The sequence below is a fragment of the Salmo salar genome, chromosome ssa01, assembly GCF_905237065.1.
Source record: "Salmo salar chromosome ssa01, Ssal_v3.1, whole genome shotgun sequence".
NCBI lineage: Eukaryota > Metazoa > Chordata > Actinopteri > Salmoniformes > Salmonidae > Salmo > Salmo salar.
The window spans coordinates 108,706,461-108,725,430 of NC_059442.1; positions in this window are offsets into that span (position 1 = coordinate 108,706,461).

The following is an 18,970-nucleotide window of genomic DNA, read 5'->3' on the forward strand; positions in this document are numbered from 1 at the left end:
GGTAGAATACTGGTTCTACAGGTACAGAGGAAGGGATAGGTAGATTACTGTTTCTACAGACAGGTACAGAGGAAGGGATAGGTAGATTACTGGTTCTACAGGTACAGAGGAAGGGATAGGTAGATTACTGGTTCTAATGACAGGTACAGAGGAAGGGATAGGTAGATTACTGGTTCTACAGGTACAGAGGAAGGGATAGGTAGATTACTGGTTCTACAGACAGGTACAAAGGAGGAGATAGGTAGATTACTGGTTCTACAGGTACAGAGGACAGGAGAGGTAAATTACTGGTTCTACAGACAGGTACAGAGGAAGGGATAGGTAGATTACTGGTTCTACAGGTACAGAGGAAGGGATAGGTAGATTACTGGTTCTACAGACAGGTACAGAGGAAGGGATAGGTAGATTACTGGTTCTACAGACAGGTACAGAGGAAGGGATAGGTAGATTACTGGTTTCTTCAGACAAGTACCGAGGAGGGGATAGGTAGATTACTGGTTCTACAGACAGGTACAGAGGAGGGGATAGGTAGATTACTGGTTCTACAGACAGGTACAGAGGAGGGGATAGGTAGAATACTGGTTCTACAGGTACAGAGGAGAGGATTGTTAGATTACTGGTTCTACAGACAGGTACAGAGGAAGGGATAGGTAGATTACTGGTTCTACAGACAGGTACAAAGGAGGAGATAGGTAGATTACTGGTTCTACAGGTACAGAGAGGGGATAGGTAAATTACTGGTTCTACAGACAGGTACAGAGGAAGGGATAGGTAGATTACTGGTTCTACAGGTACAGAGGAAGGGATAGGTAGATTACTGGTTCTACAGGTACAGAGGAAGGGATAGGTAGATTACTGGTTCTACAGACAGGTACAGAGGAGGGGATTGGTAGATTACTGGTTCTACAGACAGGTACAGAGGAAGGGTTAGGTAGATTACTGGTTCTACAGACAGGTACAGTGGAAGGGATAGGTAGAATACTGGTTCTACAGGTACAGAGGAAGGGATAGGTAGATTACTGTTTCTACAGACAGGTACAGAGGAAGGGATAGGTAGATTACTGGTTCTACAGGTACAGAGGAAGGGATAGGTAGATTACTGGTTCTAATGACAGGTACAGAGGAAGGGATAGGTAGATTACTGGTTCTACAGGTACAGAGGAAGGAATAGGTAGATTACTGGTTCTACAGGTACAGAAAAAGGGATATGTAGATTACTAGTTCTACAGACAGGTACAGAGGAAGGGATAGGTAGATTACTGGTTCTACAGACAGGTACAGAGGAGTGGATAGATAGATTACTGGTTCTACAGGTACAGAGGAGGGGATAGGTAGATTACTGGTTCTACAGACAGGTACAGAGGAAGGGATAGGTAGATTACTGGTTCTCCAGGTACAGAGGAGGGGATAGGTAGATTACTGGTTCTACAGACAGGTACAGAGGAAGGGATAGGTAGATTACTCGTTCTACAGGTACAGAGGAAGGGATAGGTAGATTACTGGTTCTACAGGTACAGAGGAGGGGATTGGTAGATTACTGGTTCTACATGTACAGAGGAAGGGATATGTAGATTACTGGTTCTACAGACAGGTACAGAGGAGGGGATAGGTAGATTAGTGGTTCTACAGACAGGTACAGAGGAAGGGTTAGGTAGATTACTGGTTCTACAGACAGGTACAGAGGAAGGGATAGGTAGATTACTGGTTCTACAGACAGGTACAGAGGAAGGGTTAGGTAGATTACTGGTTCTACAGACAGGTACAGAGGAAGGGATAGGTATATTACTGGTTCTACAGACAGGTACAAATGAGGAGATAGGTAGATTACTGGTTCTACAGACAGGTACAGATGAAGGGATAGGTAGATTACTGGTTCTACAGGTACAGAGGAGGGGATAGGTAGATTACTGGTTCTACAGACAGGAACAGAGGAAGGGATAGGTAGATTACTCGTTCAACAGGTACAGAGGAAGGGATAGGTAGATTACTGGTTCTACAGGTACAGAGGAGGGGATTGGTAGATTACTGGTTCTACAGGTACAGAGGAGGGGATTGGTAGATTACTGGTTCTACAGGTACAGAGGAGAGGATAGGTAAATTACTGGTTCTACAAACAGGTAGAGAGGAAGGGATAGGTAGATTACTGCTTCTACAGGTACAGAGGAAGGGATAGGTAGAATACTGGTTCTACAGGTACAGAGGAAGGGATAGGTAGATTACTGGTTCAACAGACAGGTACAGAGGAAGGGATAGGTAGATTACTGGTTCTACAGACAGGTACAGAGGAAGGGATAGGTAGATTACTGGTTCTACAGACAGGTACAGAGGAGGGGATAGGTAGATTACTGGTTCTACAGACAGGTACAGAGGAGAGGATAGGTAGATTACTGGTTCTACAGACAGGTACAGTGGAGTGGATAGATAGATTACTGGTTCTACAGGTACAGAGGAGGGGATAGGTAGATTACTGGTTCTACAGACAGGTACAGAGGAAGAGATAGGTAGATTACTGGTTCTCCAGGTACAGAGGAGGGGATAGGTAGATTACTGGTTCTACAGACAGGTACAGAGGAAGTGATAGGTAGATTACTCATTCTACAGGTACAGAGGAAGGGATAGGTAGATTACTGCTTCTACAGGTACAGAGGAGGGGATTGGTAGATTACTGGTTCTACAGGTACTGTGGAAGGGATAGGTAGATTACTGGTTCTACAGACAGGTACAGAGGAGGGGATAGGTAGATTACTGGTTCTACAGACAGGTACAGAGGAAGGGTTAGGTAGATTACTGGTTCTACAGACAGGTACAGAGGAAGGGATAGGTAGATTACTGGTTCTACAGACAGGTACAGAGGAAGGGTTAGGTAGATTACTGGTTCTACAGACAGGTACAGAGGAAGGGATAGGTATATTACTGGTTCTACAGACAGGTACAAAGGAGGAGATAGGTAGATTACTGGTTCTACAGGTACAGAGGAGAGGAGAGGTAAATTACTGGTTCTACAGACAGGTACAGAGGAAGGGATAGGTAGATTACTGGTTCTACAGACAGGTACAGAGGAAGGGATAGGTAGATTACTGGTTCTACAGGTACAGAGGAAGGGATAGGTAGATTACTGGTTCTACAGGTACAGAGGAAGGGATAGGTAGATTACTGGTTCTACAGGTACAGAGGAGGGGATAGGTAGATTACTGGTTCTACAGACAGGTACAGAGGAAGGGATAGGTAGATTACTGTTTCTACAGGTACAGAGGAGGGGATAGGTAGATTACTGGTTCTACAGACAGGTACAGAGGAAGGGATAGGTAGATTACTGGTTCTAAAGGTACAGAGGAAGGGATAGGTAGATTACTGGTTCTACAGGTACAGAGGAGGGGATTGGTAGTTTACTGGTTCTACAGGTACAGAGGAAGGGATAGGTAGATTACTGGTTCTACAGACAGGTACAGTGGAAGGGATAGGTAGAATACTGGTTCTACAGGTACAGAGGAAGGGATAGGTAGATTACTGTTTCTACAGACAGGCACAGAGGAAGGGATAGGTAGATTACTGGTTCTACAGGTACAGAGGAAGGGATAGGTAGATTACTGGTTCTAATGACAGGTACAGAGGAAGGGATAGGTAGATTACTGGTTCTACAGGTACAGAGGAAGGAATAGGTAGATTACTGGTTCTACAGGTACAGAAAAAGGGATAGGTAGATTACTAGTTCTACAGACAGGTACAGAGGAAGGGATCGGTAGATTACTGGTTCTACAGACAGGTACAAAGGAGGAGATAGGTAGATTACTGGTTCTACAAGAACAGAGGAGGGGATAGGTAAATTACTGGTTCTACAGACAGGTACAGAGGAAGGGATAGGTAGATTACTGGTTCTACAGGTACAGAGGAAGGGATAGGTTGATTACTGGTTCTACCGGTACAGAGGAAGGGATAGGTAGATTACTGGTTCTACAGACAGGTACAGAGGAGGGGATTGGTAGATTACTGGTTCTACAGACAGGTACAGAGGAGAGGATAGGTAGATTACTGGTTCTACAGACAGGTACAGAGGAGGGGACAGGTACATTACTGGTTCTACAGGTACAGAGGAGGGGATAGGTAGATTACTGGTTCTACAGACAGGTACAGAGGGAGGGATAGGTAGATTACTGGTTCTACAGGTACAGAGGAAGGGATAGGTAGATTACTGGTTCTACAGGTACAGAGGAGGGGATTGGTAGATTACTGGTTCTACAGGTACAGAGGAGGGGATTGGTAGATTACTGGTTCAACAGACAGGTACAGAGGAAGGGATAGGTAGATTACTGGTTCTACAGACAGGTACAGAGGAAGGGATAGGTAGATTATTGGTTCTACAGACAGGTACAGAGGAGGGGATAGGTAGATTAATGGTTCTACAGACAGGTACAGAGGAGAGGATAGGTAGATTACTGGTTCTACAGACATGTACAGAGGAGTGGATAGATAGATTACTGGTTCTACAGGTACAGAGGAGGGGATAGGTAGATTACTGGTTCTACATACAGGTACAGAGGAAGGGATAGGTAGATTACTGGTTCTCCAGGTACAGAGGAGGGGATAGGTAGATTACTGGTTCTACAGACAGGTACAGAGGAAGGGATAGGTAGATTACTCATTCTACAGGTACAGAGGAAGGGATATGTAGATTACTGCTTCTACAGGTACAGAGGAGGGGATTGTTAGATTACTGGTTCTACAGGTACTGTGGAAGGGATAGGTAGATTACTGGTTCTACAGACAGGTACAGAGGAGGGGATAGGTAGATTACTGGTTCTACAGACAGGTACAGAGGAAGGGTTAGGTAGATTACTGGTTCTACAGACAGGTACAGAGGAAGGGATAGGTAAATTACTGGTTCTACAGACAGGTACAGAGGAAGGGATAGGTAGATTACTGGTTCTACAGGTACAGAGGAAGGGATAGGTTGATTACTGGTTCTACCGGTACAGAGGAAGGGATAGGTAGATTACTGGTTCTACAGACAGGTACAGAGGAGGGGATTGGTAGATTACTGGTTCTACAGACAGGTACAGAGGAGAGGATAGGTAGATTACTGGTTCTACAGACAGGTACAGAGGAGGGGACAGGTACATTACTGGTTCTACAGGTACAGAGGAGGGGATAGGTAGATTACTGGTTCTACAGACAGGTACAGAGGGAGGGATAGGTAGATTACTGGTTCTACAGGTACAGAGGAAGGGATAGGTAGATTACTGGTTCTACAGGTACAGAGGAGGGGATTGGTAGATTACTGGTTCTACAGGTACAGAGGAGGGGATTGGTAGATTACTGGTTCTACAGGTACAGAGGAGAGGATAGGTAAATTACTGGTTCTACAAACAGGTAGAGAGGAAGGGATAGGTAGATTACTGCTTCTACAGGTACAGAGGAAGGGATAGGTAGATTACTGGTTCTACAGGTACAGAGGAAGGGATAGGTAGATTACTGGTTCAACAGACAGGTACAGAGGAAGGGATAGGTAGATTACTGGTTCTACAGACAGGTACAGAGGAAGGGATAGGTAGATTATTGGTTCTACAGACAGGTACAAAGGAGGAGATAGGTAGATTACTGGTTCTACAGACAGGTACAGAGGAAGGGATAGGTAGATTACTGGTTCTCCAGGTACAGAGGAGGGGATAGGTAGATTACTGGTTCTACAGACAGGAACAGAGGAAGGGATAGGTAGATTACTCGTTCAACAGGTACAGAGGAAGGGATAGGTAGATTACTGGTTCTACAGGTACAGAGGAGGGGATTGGTAGATTACTGGTTCTACAGGTACAGAGGAGGGGATTGGTAGATTACTGGTTCTACAGGTACAGAGGAGAGGATAGGTAAATTACTGGTTCTACAAACAGGTAGAGAGGAAGGGATAGGTAGATTACTGCTTCTACAGGTACAGAGGAAAGGATAGGTAGATTACTGGTTCTACAGACAGGTACAGAGGAAGGGATAGGTAGATTACTGGTTCAACAGACAGGTACAGAGGAAGGGATAGGTAGATTACTGGTTCTACAGACAGGTACAGAGGAAGGGATAGGTAGATTATTGGTTCTACAGACAGGTACAGAGGAGGGGATAGGTAGATTACTGGTTCTACAGACAGGTACAGAGGAGAGGATAGGTAGATTACTGGTTCTACAGACATGTACAGAGGAGTGGATAGATAGATTACTGGTTCTACAGGTACAGAGGAGGGGATAGGTAGATTACTGGTTCTACATACAGGTACAGAGGAAGGGATAGGTAGATTACTGGTTCTCCAGGTACAGAGGAGGGGATAGGTAGATTACTGGTTCTACAGACAGGTACAGAGGAAGGGATAGGTAGATTACTCATTCTACAGGTACAGAGGAAGGGATATGTAGATTACTGCTTCTACAGGTACAGAGGAGGGATTGTTAGATTACTGGTTCTACAGGTACTGTGGAAGGGATAGGTAGATTACTGGTTCTACAGACAGGTACAGAGGAGGGGATAGGTAGATTACTGGTTCTACAGACAGGTACAGAGGAAGGGTTAGGTAGATTACTGGTTCTACAGACAGGTACAGAGGAAGGGATAGGTAAATTACTGGTTCTACAGACAGGTACAGAGGAAGGGATAGGTAGATTACTGGTTCTACAGGTACAGAGGAAGGGATAGGTTGATTACTGGTTCTACCGGTACAGAGGAAGGGATAGGTAGATTACTGGTTCTACAGACAGGTACAGAGGAGGGATTGGTAGATTACTGGTTCTACAGACAGGTACAGAGGAGAGGATAGGTAGATTACTGGTTCTACAGACAGGTACAGAGGAGGGGACAGGTACATTACTGGTTCTACAGGTACAGAGGAGGGGATAGGTAGATTACTGGTTCTACAGACAGGTACAGAGGGAGGGATAGGTAGATTACTGGTTCTACAGGTACAGAGGAAGGGATAGGTAGATTACTGGTTCTACAGCAGGTACAGAGGAGGGGATTGGTAGATTACTGGTTCTACAGGTACAGAGGAGGGGATTGGTAGATTACTGGTTCTACAGGTACAGAGGAGAGGATAGGTAAATTACTGGTTCTACAAACAGGTAGAGAGGAAGGGATAGGTAGATTACTGCTTCTACAGGTACAGAGGAAGGGATAGGTAGATTACTGGTTCTACAGGTACAGAGGAAGGGATAGGTAGATTACTGGTTCAACAGACAGGTACAGAGGAAGGGATAGGTAGATTACTGGTTCTACAGACAGGTACAGAGGAAGGGATAGGTAGATTACTGGTTCTACAGACAGGTACAGAGGAGGGGATAGGTAGATTACTGGTTCTACAGACAGGTACAGAGGAGAGGATAGGTAGATTACTGGTTCTACAGACATGTACAGAGGAGTGGATAGATAGATTACTGGTTCTACAGGTACAGAGGAGGGGATAGGTAGATTACTGGTTCTACATACAGGTACAGAGGAAGGGATAGGTAGATTACTGGTTCTCCAGGTACAGAGGAGGGGATAGGTAGATTACTGGTTCTACAGACAGGTACAGAGGAAGGGATAGGTAGATTACTCGTTCTACAGGTACAGAGGAAGGGATATGTAGATTACTGCTTCTACAGGTACAGAGGAGGGGATTGTTAGATTACTGGTTCTACAGGTACTGTGGAAGGGATAGGTAGATTACTGGTTCTACAGACAGGTACAGAGGAGGAGATAGGTAGATTACTGGTTCTACAGACAGGTACAGAGGAAGGGTTAGGTAGATTACTGGTTCTACAGACAGGTACAGAGGAAGGGATAGGTAGATTACTGGTTCTACAGACAGGTACAGAGGAAGGGTTAGGTAGATTACTGGTTCTACAGACAGGTACAGAGGAAGGGATAGGTAGATTACTGGTTCTACAGACAGGTACAAAGGAGGAGATAGGTAGATTACTGGTTCTACAGGTACAGAGGAGAGGAGAGGTAAATTACTGGTTCTACAGACAGGTACAGAGGAAGGGATAGGTAGATTACTGGTTCTACAGGTACAGAGGAAGGGATAGGTAGATTACTGGTTCTACAGACAGGTACAGAGGAAGGGATAGGTAGATTACTGGTTCTACAGACAGGTACAGAGGAAGGGATAGGTAGATTACTGGTTTCTTCAGACAGGTACCGAGGAGGGGATAGGTAGATTACTGGTTCTACAGACAGGTACAGAGGAGGGGATAGGTAGATTACTGGTTCTACAGACAGGTACAGAGGAGGGGATAGGTAGATTACTGGTTCTACAGGTACAGAGGAGAGGATAGGTAGATTACTGGTTCTACAGACAGGTACAGAGGAAGGGATAGGTAGATTACTGGTTCTACAGACAGGTACAAAGGAGGAGATAGGTAGATTACTGGTTCTACAGGTACAGAGAGGGGATAGGTAAATTACTGGTTCTACAGACAGGTACAGAGGAAGGGATAGGTAGATTACTGGTTCTACAGGTACAGAGGAAGGGATAGGTAGATTACTGGTTCTACAGGTACAGAGGAAGGGATAGGTAGATTACTGGTTCTACAGACAGGTACAGAGGAAGGGATAGGTAGATTACTGGTTCTACAGACAGGTACAGAGGAGGGGATAGGTAGATTACTGGTTCTACAGGTACAGAGGAGGGGATAGGTAGATTACTGGTTCTACAGACAGGTACAGAGGAAGGGATAGGTAGATTACTGTTTCTACAGGTACAGAGGAGGGGATAGGTAGATTACTGGTTCTACAGACAGGTACAGAGGAAGGGATAGGTAGATTACTGGTTCTACAGAGGTACAGAGGAAGGGATAGGTAGATTACTGATTCTACAGGTACAGAGGAGGGATAGGTAGATTACTGGTTCTACAGGTACAGAGGAAGGGATAGGTAGATTACTGGTTCTACAGACAGGTACAGAGGAAGGGATAGGTAGATTACTGGTTCTACAGACAGGTACCGAGGAGGGGATAGGTAGATTACTGGTTCTACAGACATGTACAGAGGAGGCGATAGGTAGATTACTGGTTCTACAGACAGGTACAGAGGAAGGGATAGGTAGAATACTGGTTCTACAGGTACAGAGGAGGGGATAGGTAGATTACTGGTTCTACAGACAGGTACAGAGGAAGGGATAGGTAGATTACTGGTTCTACAGACAGGTACAAAGGAGGAGATAGGTAGATTACTGGTTCTACAGGTACAGAGAGGGGATAGGTAAATTACTGGTTCTACAGACAGGTACAGAGGAAGGGATAGGTAGATTACTGGTTCTACAGGTACAGAGGAAGGGATAGGTAGATTACTGGTTCTACAGGTACAGAGGAAGGGATAGGTAGATTACTGGTTCTACAGACAGGTACAGAGGAAGGGATAGGTAGATTACTGGTTCTACAGACAGGTACAGAGGAGGGGATAGGTAGATTACTGGTTCTACAGGTACAGAGGAGGGGATAGGTAGATTACTGGTTCTACAGACAGGTACAGAGGAAGGGATAGGTAGATTACTGTTTCTACAGGTACAGAGGAGGGGATAGGTAGATTACTGGTTCTACAGACAGGTACAGAGGAAGGGATAGGTAGATTACTGGTTCTAAAGGTACAGAGGAAGGGATAGGTAGATTACTGGTTCTACAGGTACAGAGGAGGGGATTGGTAGATTACTGGTTCTACAGGTACAGAGGAAGGGATAGGTAGATTACTGGTTCTACAGACAGGTACAGAGGAGGGATTGGTAGATTACTGGTTCTACAGACAGGTACAGAGGAAGGGTTAGGTAGATTACTGGTTCTACAGACAGGTACAGTGGAAGGGATAGGTAGAATACTGGTTCTACAGGTACAGAGGAAGGGATAGGTAGATTACTGTTTCTACAGACAGGTACAGAGGACGGGATAGGTAGATTACTGGTTCTACAGGTACAGAGGAAGGGATAGGTAGATTACTGGTTCTAATGACAGGTACAGAGGAAGGGATAGGTAGATTACTGGTTCTACAGGTACAGAGGAAGGAATAGGTAGATTACTGGTTCTACAGGTACAGAAAAGGGATAGGTAGATTACTAGTTCTACAGACAGGTACAGAGGAAGGGATCGGTAGATTACTGGTTCTACAGACAGGTACAAAGGAGGAGATAGGTAGATTACTGGTTCTACAGGAACAGAGGAGGGGATAGGTAAATTACTGGTTCTACAGACAGGTACAGAGGAAGGGATAGGTAGATTACTGGTTCTACAGGTACAGAGGAAGGGATAGGTTGATTACTGGTTCTACCGGTACAGAGGAAGGGATAGGTAGATTACTGGTTCTACAGACAGGTACAGAGGAGGGGATTGGTAGATTACTGGTTCTACAGACAGGTACAGAGGAGAGGATAGGTAGATTACTGGTTCTACAGACAGGTACAGAGGAGGGGATAGGTACATTACTGGTTCTACAGGTACAGAGGAGGGGATAGGTAGATTACTGGTTCTACAGACAGGTACAGAGGAAGGGATAGGTAGATTACTGGTTCTACAGGTACAGAGGAAGGGATAGGTAGATTACTGGTTCTACAGGTACAGAGGAGGGGATTGGTAGATTACTGGTTCTACAGGTACAGAGGAGGGGATTGGTAGATTACTGGTTCTACAGGTACAGAGGAGAGGATAGGTAAATTACTGGTTCTACAGACAGGTACAGAGGAAGGGATAGGTAGATTACTGGTTCTACAGGTACAGAGGAAGGGATAGGTAGATTACTGGTTCTACAGGTACAGAGGAAGGGATAGGTAGATTACTGGTTCAACAGACAGGTACAGAGGAAGGGATAAGTAGATTACTGATTCTACTATCAGGTACAGAGGAAGGGATAGGTAGATTACTGGTTCTACAGACAGGTACAGAGGAGGGGATAGGTAGATTACTGGTTCTACAGACAGGTACAGAGGAGAGGATAGGTAGATTACTGGTTCTACAGACATGTACAGAGGAGTGGATAGATAGATTACTGGTTCTACAGGTACAGAGGAGGGGATAGGTAGATTACTGGTTCTACAGACAGGTACAGAGGAAGGGATAGGTAGATTACTGGTTCTCCAGGTACAGAGGAGGGGATAGGTAGATTACTGGTTCTACAGACAGGTACAGAGGAAGGGATAGGTAGATTACTCATTCTACAGGTACAGATGAAGGGATAGGTAGATTACTGCTTCTACAGGTACAGAGGAGGGGATTGGTAGATTACTGGTTCTACAGGTACTGTGGAAGGGATAGGTAGATTACTGGTTCTACAGACAGGTACAGAGGAAGGGATAGGTAGATTACTGGTTCTACAGACAGGTACAGAGGAAGGGTTAGGTAGATTACTGGTTCTACAGACAGGTACAGAGGAAGGGATAGGTATATTACTGGTTCTACAGACAGGTACAAAGGAGGAGATAGGTAGATTACTGGTTCTACAGACAGGTACAGAGGAGGGGATAGGTAGAATACTGGTTCTACAGGTACAGAGGAGAGGATAGGTAGATTACTGGTTCTACAGACAGGTACAGAGGAAGGGATAGGTAGATTACTGGTTCTACAGACAGGTACAAAGGAGGAGATAGGTAGATTACTGGTTCTACAGGTACAGAGAGGGGATAGGTAAATTACTGGTTCTACAGACAGGTACAGAGGAAGGGATAGGTAGATTACTGGTTCTACAGGTACAGAGGAAGGGATAGGTAGATTACTGGTTCTACAGGTACAGAGGAAGGGATAGGTAGATTACTGGTTCTACAGACAGGTACAGAGGAAGGGATAGGTAGATTACTAGTTCTACAGACAGGTACAGAGGAGGGGATAGGTAGATTACTGGTTCTACAGGTACAGAGGAGGGGATAGGTAGATTACTGGTTCTACAGACAGGTACAGAGGAAGGGATAGGTAGATTACTGTTTCTACAGGTACAGAGGAGGGATAGGTAGATTACTGGTTCTACAGACAGGTACAGAGGAAGGGATAGGTAGATTACTGGTTCTAAAGGTACAGAGGAAGGGATAGGTAGATTACTGATTCTACAGGTACAGAGGAGGGGATTGGTAGATTACTGGTTCTACAGGTACAGAGGAAGGGATAGGTAGATTACTGGTTCTACAGACAGGTACAGAGGAAGGGATAGGTAGATTACTGGTTTCTTCAGACAGGTACCGAGGAGGGGATAGGTAGATTACTGGTTCTACAGACATGTACAGAGGAGGCGATAGGTAGATTACTGGTTCTACAGACAGGTACAGAGGAAGGGATAGGTAGAATACTGGTTCTACAGGTACAGAGGAGAGGATAGGTAGATTACTGGTTCTACAAACAGGTACAGAGGAAGGGATAGGTAGATTACTGGTTCTACAGACAGGTACAAAGGAGGAGATAGGTAGATTACTGGTTCTACAGGTACAGAGAGGGGATAGGTAAATTACTGGTTCTACAGACAGGTACAGAGGAAGGGATAGGTAGATTACTGGTTCTACAGGTACAGAGGAAGGGATAGGTAGATTACTGGTTCTACAGGTACAGAGGAAGGGATAGGTAGATTACTGGTTCTACAGACAGGTACAGAGGAAGGGATAGGTAGATTACTGGTTCTACAGACAGGTACAGAGGAGGGGATAGGTAGATTACTGGTTCTACAGGTACAGAGGAGGGGATAGGTAGATTACTGGTTCTACAGACAGGTACAGAGGAAGGGATAGGTAGATTACTGTTTCTACAGGTACAGAGGAGGGGATAGGTAGATTACTGGTTCTACAGACAGGTACAGAGGAAGGGATAGGTAGATTACTGGTTCTACAAGGTACAGAGGAAGGGATAGGTAGATTACTGGTTCTACAGGTACAGAGGAGGGGATTGGTAGATTACTGGTTCTACAGGTACAGAGGAAGGGATAGGTAGATTACTGGTTCTACAGACAGGTACAGAGGAAGGGATTGGTAGATTACTGGTTCTACAGACAGGTACAGAGGAAGGGTTAGGTAGATTACTGGTTCTACAGACAGGTACAGTGGAAGGGATAGGTAGAATACTGGTTCTACAGGTACAGAGGAAGGGATAGGTAGATTACTGTTTCTACAGACAGGTACAGAGGACGGGATAGGTAGATTACTGGTTCTACAGGTACAGAGGAAGGGATAGGTAGATTACTGGTTCTAATGACAGGTACAGAGGAAGGGATAGGTAGATTACTGGTTCTACAGGTACAGAGGAAGGAATAGGTAGATTACTGGTTCTACAGGTACAGAAAAAGGGATAGGTAGATTACTAGTTCTACAGACAGGTACAGAGGAAGGGATCGGTAGATTACTGGTTCTACAGACAGGTACAAAGGAGGAGATAGGTAGATTACTGGTTCTACAGGAACAGAGGAGGGGATAGGTAAATTACTGGTTCTACAGACAGGTACAGAGGAAGGGATAGGTAGATTACTGGTTCTACAGGTACAGAGGAAGGGATAGGTTGATTACTGGTTCTACCGGTACAGAGGAAGGGATAGGTAGATTACTGGTTCTACAGACAGGTACAGAGGAGGGGATTGGTAGATTACTGGTTCTACAGACAGGTACAGAGGAGAGGATAGGTAGATTACTGGTTCTACAGACAGGTACAGAGGAGGGATAGGTACATTACTGGTTCTACAGGTACAGAGGAGGGGATAGGTAGATTACTGGTTCTACAGACAGGTACAGAGGAAGGGATAGGTAGATTACTGGTTCTACAGGTACAGAGGAAGGGATAGGTAGATTACTGGTTCTACAGGTACAGAGGAGGGATTGGTAGATTACTGGTTCTACAGGTACAGAGGAGGGATTGGTAGATTACTGGTTCTACAGGTACAGAGGAGAGGATAGGTAAATTACTGGTTCTACAAACAGGTACAGAGGAAGGGATAGGTAGATTACTGCTTCTACAGGTACAGAGGAAGGGATAGGTAGATTACTGGTTCTACAGGTACAGAGGAAGGGATAGGTAGATTACTGGTTCAACAGACAGGTACAGAGGAAGGGATAAGTAGATTACTGATTCTACTATCAGGTACAGAGGAAGGGATAGGTAGATTACTGGTTCTACAGACAGGTACAGAGGAGGGATAGGTAGATTACTGGTTCTACAGACAGGTACAGAGGAGAGGATAGGTAGATTACTGGTTCTACAGACATGTACAGAGGAGTGGATAGATAGATTACTGGTTCTACAGGTACAGAGGAGGGATAGGTAGATTACTGGTTCTACAGACAGGTACAGAGGAAGGGATAGGTAGATTACTGGTTCTCCAGGTACAGAGGAGGGGATAGGTAGATTACTGGTTCTACAGACAGGTACAGAGGAAGGGATAGGTAGATTACTCGTTCTACAGGTACAGAGGAAGGGATAGGTAGATTACTGCTTCTACAGGTACAGAGGAGGGGATTGGTAGATTACTGGTTCTACAGGTACTGTGGAAGGGATAGGTAGATTACTGGTTCTACAGACAGGTACAGAGGAAGGGATAGGTAGATTACTGGTTCTACAGACAGGTACAGAGGAAGGGTTAGGTAGATTACTGGTTCTACAGACAGGTACAGAGGAAGGGATAGGTATATTACTGGTTCTACAGACAGGTACAAAGGAGGAGATAGGTAGATTACTGGTTCTACAGGTACTGTGGAAGGGATAGGTAGATTACTGGTTCTACAGACAGGTACAGAGGAAGGGATAGGTAAATTACTGGTTCTACAAACAGGTAGAGAGGAAGGGATAGGTAGATTACTGCTTCTACAGGTACAGAGGAAGGGATAGGTAGATTACTGGTTCTACAGACAGGTACAGAGGAAGGGATAGGTAGATTACTGGTTCTACAGACAGGTACAGAGGAAGGGATAGGTAGATTACTGGTTTCTTCAGACAGGTACCGAGGAGGGGATAGGTAGATTACTGGTTCTACAGACAGGTACAGAGGAGGGATAGGTAGATTACTGGTTCTACAGACAGGTACAGAGGAGGGGATAGGTAGAATACTGGTTCTACAGGTACAGAGGAGAGGATAGGTAGATTACTGGTTCTACAGACAGGTACAGAGGAAGGGATAGGTAGATTACTGGTTCTACAGACAGGTACAAAGGAGGAGATAGGTAGATTACTGGTTCTACAGGTACAGAGAGGGGATAGGTAAATTACTGGTTCTACAGACAGGTACAGAGGAAGGGATAGGTAGATTACTGGTTCTACAGGTACAGAGGAAGGGATAGGTAGATTACTGGTTCTACAGGTACAGAGGAAGGGATAGGTAGATTACTGGTTCTACAGACAGGTACAGAGGAAGGGATAGGTAGATTACTAGTTCTACAGACAGGTACAGAGGAGGGATAGGTAGATTACTGGTTCTACAGGTACAGAGGAGGGATAGGTAGATTACTGGTTCTACAGACAGGTACAGAGGAAGGGATAGGTAGATTACTGTTTCTACAGGTACAGAGGAGGGGATAGGTAGATTACTGGTTCTACAGACAGGTACAGAGGAAGGGATAGGTAGATTACTGGTTCTAAAGGTACAGAGGAAGGGATAGGTAGATTACTGATTCTACAGGTACAGAGGAGGGGATTGGTAGATTACTGGTTCTACAGGTACAGAGGAAGGGATAGGTAGATTACTGGTTCTACAGACAGGTACAGAGGAAGGGATAGGTAGATTACTGGTTTCTTCAGACAGGTACCGAGGAGGGGATAGGTAGATTACTGGTTCTACAGACAGGTACAGAGGAGGCGATAGGTAGATTACTGGTTCTACAGACAGGTACAGAGGAGGGGATAGGTAGAATACTGGTTCTACAGGTACAGAGGAGAGGATAGGTAGATTACTGGTTCTACAGACAGGTACAGAGGAAGGGATAGGTAGATTACTGGTTCTACAGACAGGTACAAAGGAGGAGATAGGTAGATTACTGGTTCTACAGGTACAGAGAGGGGATAGGTAAATTACTGGTTCTACAGACAGGTACAGAGGAAGGGATAGGTAGATTACTGGTTCTACAGGTACAGAGGAAGGGATAGGTAGATTACTGGTTCTACAGGTACAGAGGAAGGGATAGGTAGATTACTGGTTCTACAGACAGGTACAGAGGAAGGGATAGGTAGATTACTGGTTCTACAGACAGGTACAGAGGAGGGATAGGTAGATTACTGGTTCTACAGGTACAGAGGAGGGATAGGTAGATTACTGGTTCTACAGACAGGTACAGAGGAAGGGATAGGTAGATTACTGTTTCTACAGGTACAGAGGAGGGGATAGGTAGATTACTGGTTCTACAGACAGGTACAGAGGAAGGGATAGGTAGATTACTGGTTCTACAAAGGTACAGAGGAAGGGATAGGTAGATTACTGGTTCTACAGGTACAGAGGAGGGGATTGGTAGATTACTGGTTCTACAGGTACAGAGGAAGGGATAGGTAGATTACTGGTTCTACAGACAGGTACAGAGGAGGGATTGGTAGATTACTGGTTCTACAGACAGGTACAGAGGAAGGGTTAGGTAGATTACTGGTTCTACAGACAGGTACAGTGGAAGGGATAGGTAGAATACTGGTTCTACACGTACAGAGGAAGGGATAGGTAGATTACTGTTTCTACAGACAGGTACAGAGGAAGGGATAGGTAGATTACTGGTTCTACAGGTACAGAGGAAGGGTAGGTAGATTACTGGTTCTAATGACAGGTACAGAGGAAGGGATAGGTAGATTACTGGTTCTACAGGTACAGAGGAAGGAATAGGTAGATTACTGGTTCTACAGGTACAGAAAAAGGGATAGGTAGATTACTAGTTCTACAGACAGGTACAGAGGAAGGGATCGGTAGATTACTGGTTCTACAGACAGGTACAAAGGAGGGGATAGGTAGATTACTGGTTCTACAGGAACAGAGGAGGGGATAGGTAAATTACTGGTTCTACAGACAGGTACAGAGGAAGGGATAGGTAGATTACTGGTTCTACAGGTACAGAGGAAGGGATAGGTTGATTACTGGTTCTACCGGTACAGAGGAAGGGATAGGTAGATTACTGGTTCTACAGACAGGTACAGAGGAGGGGATTGGTAGATTACTGGTTCTACAGGTACAGAGGAAGGGATAGGTTGATTACTGGTTCTACCGGTACAGATTAAGGGATAGGTAGATTACTGGTTCTACAGACAGGTACAGGGGAGGGATTGGTAGATTACTGGTTCTACAGACAGGTACAGAGGAGAGGATAGGTAGATTACTGGTTCTACAGAAAGGTACAGAGGAGGGATAGGTACATTACTGGTTCTACAGGTACAGAGGTGGGGATAGGTAGATTACTGGTTCTACAGACAGGTACAGAGGAAGGGATAGGTAGATTACTGGTTCTACAGGTACAGAGGAAGGGATAGGTAGATTACTGGTTCTACAGGTACAGAGGAGAGGATAGGTAGATTACTGGTTCTACAGACAGGTACAGAGGAAGGGATAGGTAGATTACTGCTTCTACAGACAGGTCCAAAGGAGGAGATAGGTAGATTACTGGTTCTACAGGTACAGAGGAGAGGATAGGTAAATTACTGGTTCTACAAACAGGTAGAGAGGAAGGGATAGGTAGATTACTGCCTCTACAGGTACAGAGGAAGGGATAGGTAGATTACTGGTTCTACAGGTACAGAGGAAGGGTAGGTAGATTACTGGTTCTAATGACAGGTACAGAGGAAGGGATAGGTAGATTACTGGTTCTACAGGTACAGAGGAAGGAATAGGTAGATTACTGGTTCTACAGGTACAGAAAAAGGGATAGTTAGATTACTAGTTCTACAGACAGGTACAGAGGAAGGGATCGGTAGATTACTGGTTCTACAGACAGGTACAAAGGAGGAGATAGGTAGATTACTGGTTCTACAGGAACAGAGGAGGGGATAGGTAAATTACTGGTTCTACAGACAGGTACAGAGGAAGGGATAGGTAGATTACTGGTTCTACAGGTACAGAGGAAGGGATAGGTTGATTACTGGTTCTACCGGTACAGAGGAAGGGATAGGTAGATTACTGGTTCTACAGACAGGTACAGAGGAGAGGATAGGTAGATTACTGGTTCTACAGACAGGTACAGAGGAGGGATAGGTACATTACTGGTTCTACAGGTACAGAGGAGGGGATAGGTAGATTACTGGTTCTACAGACAGGTACAGAGGAAGGGATAGGTAGATTACTGGTTCTACAGGTACAGAGGAAGGGATAGGTAGATTACTGGTTCTACAGGTACAGAGGAGGGGATTGGTAGATTACTGGTTCTACAGGTACAGAGGAGGGGATTGGTAGATTACTGGTTCTACAGGTACAGAGGAGAGGATAGGTAAATTACTGGTTCTACAAACAGGTAGAGAGGAAGGGATAGGTAGATTACTGCTTCTACAGGTACAGAGGAAGGGATAGGTAGATTACTGGTTCTACAGGTACAGAGGAAGGGATAGGTAGATTACTGGTTCAACAGACAGGTACAGAGGAAGGGATAAGTAGATTACTGATTCTACTATCAGGTACAGAGGAAGGGATAGGTAGATTACTGGTTCTACAGACAGGTACAGAGGAGGGGATAGGTAGATTACTGGTTCTACAGACAGGTACAGAGGAGAGGATAGGTAGATTACTGGTTCTACAGACATGTACAGAGGAGTGGATAGATAGATTACTGGTTCTACAGGTACAGAGGAGGGGATAGGTAGATTACTGGTTCTACAGACAGGTACAGAGGAAGGGATAGGTAGATTACTGGTTCTACAGGTACAGAGGAAGGGATAGGTAGATTACTGGTTCTACAGGTACAGAGGAGGGATTGGTAGATTTCTGGTTCTACAGGTACAGAGGAGGGGATTGGTAGATTACTGGTTCTACAGGTACAGAGGAGAGGATAGGTAAATTACTGGTTCTACAAACAGGTACAGAGGAAGGGATAGGTAGATTACTGCTTCTACAGGTACAG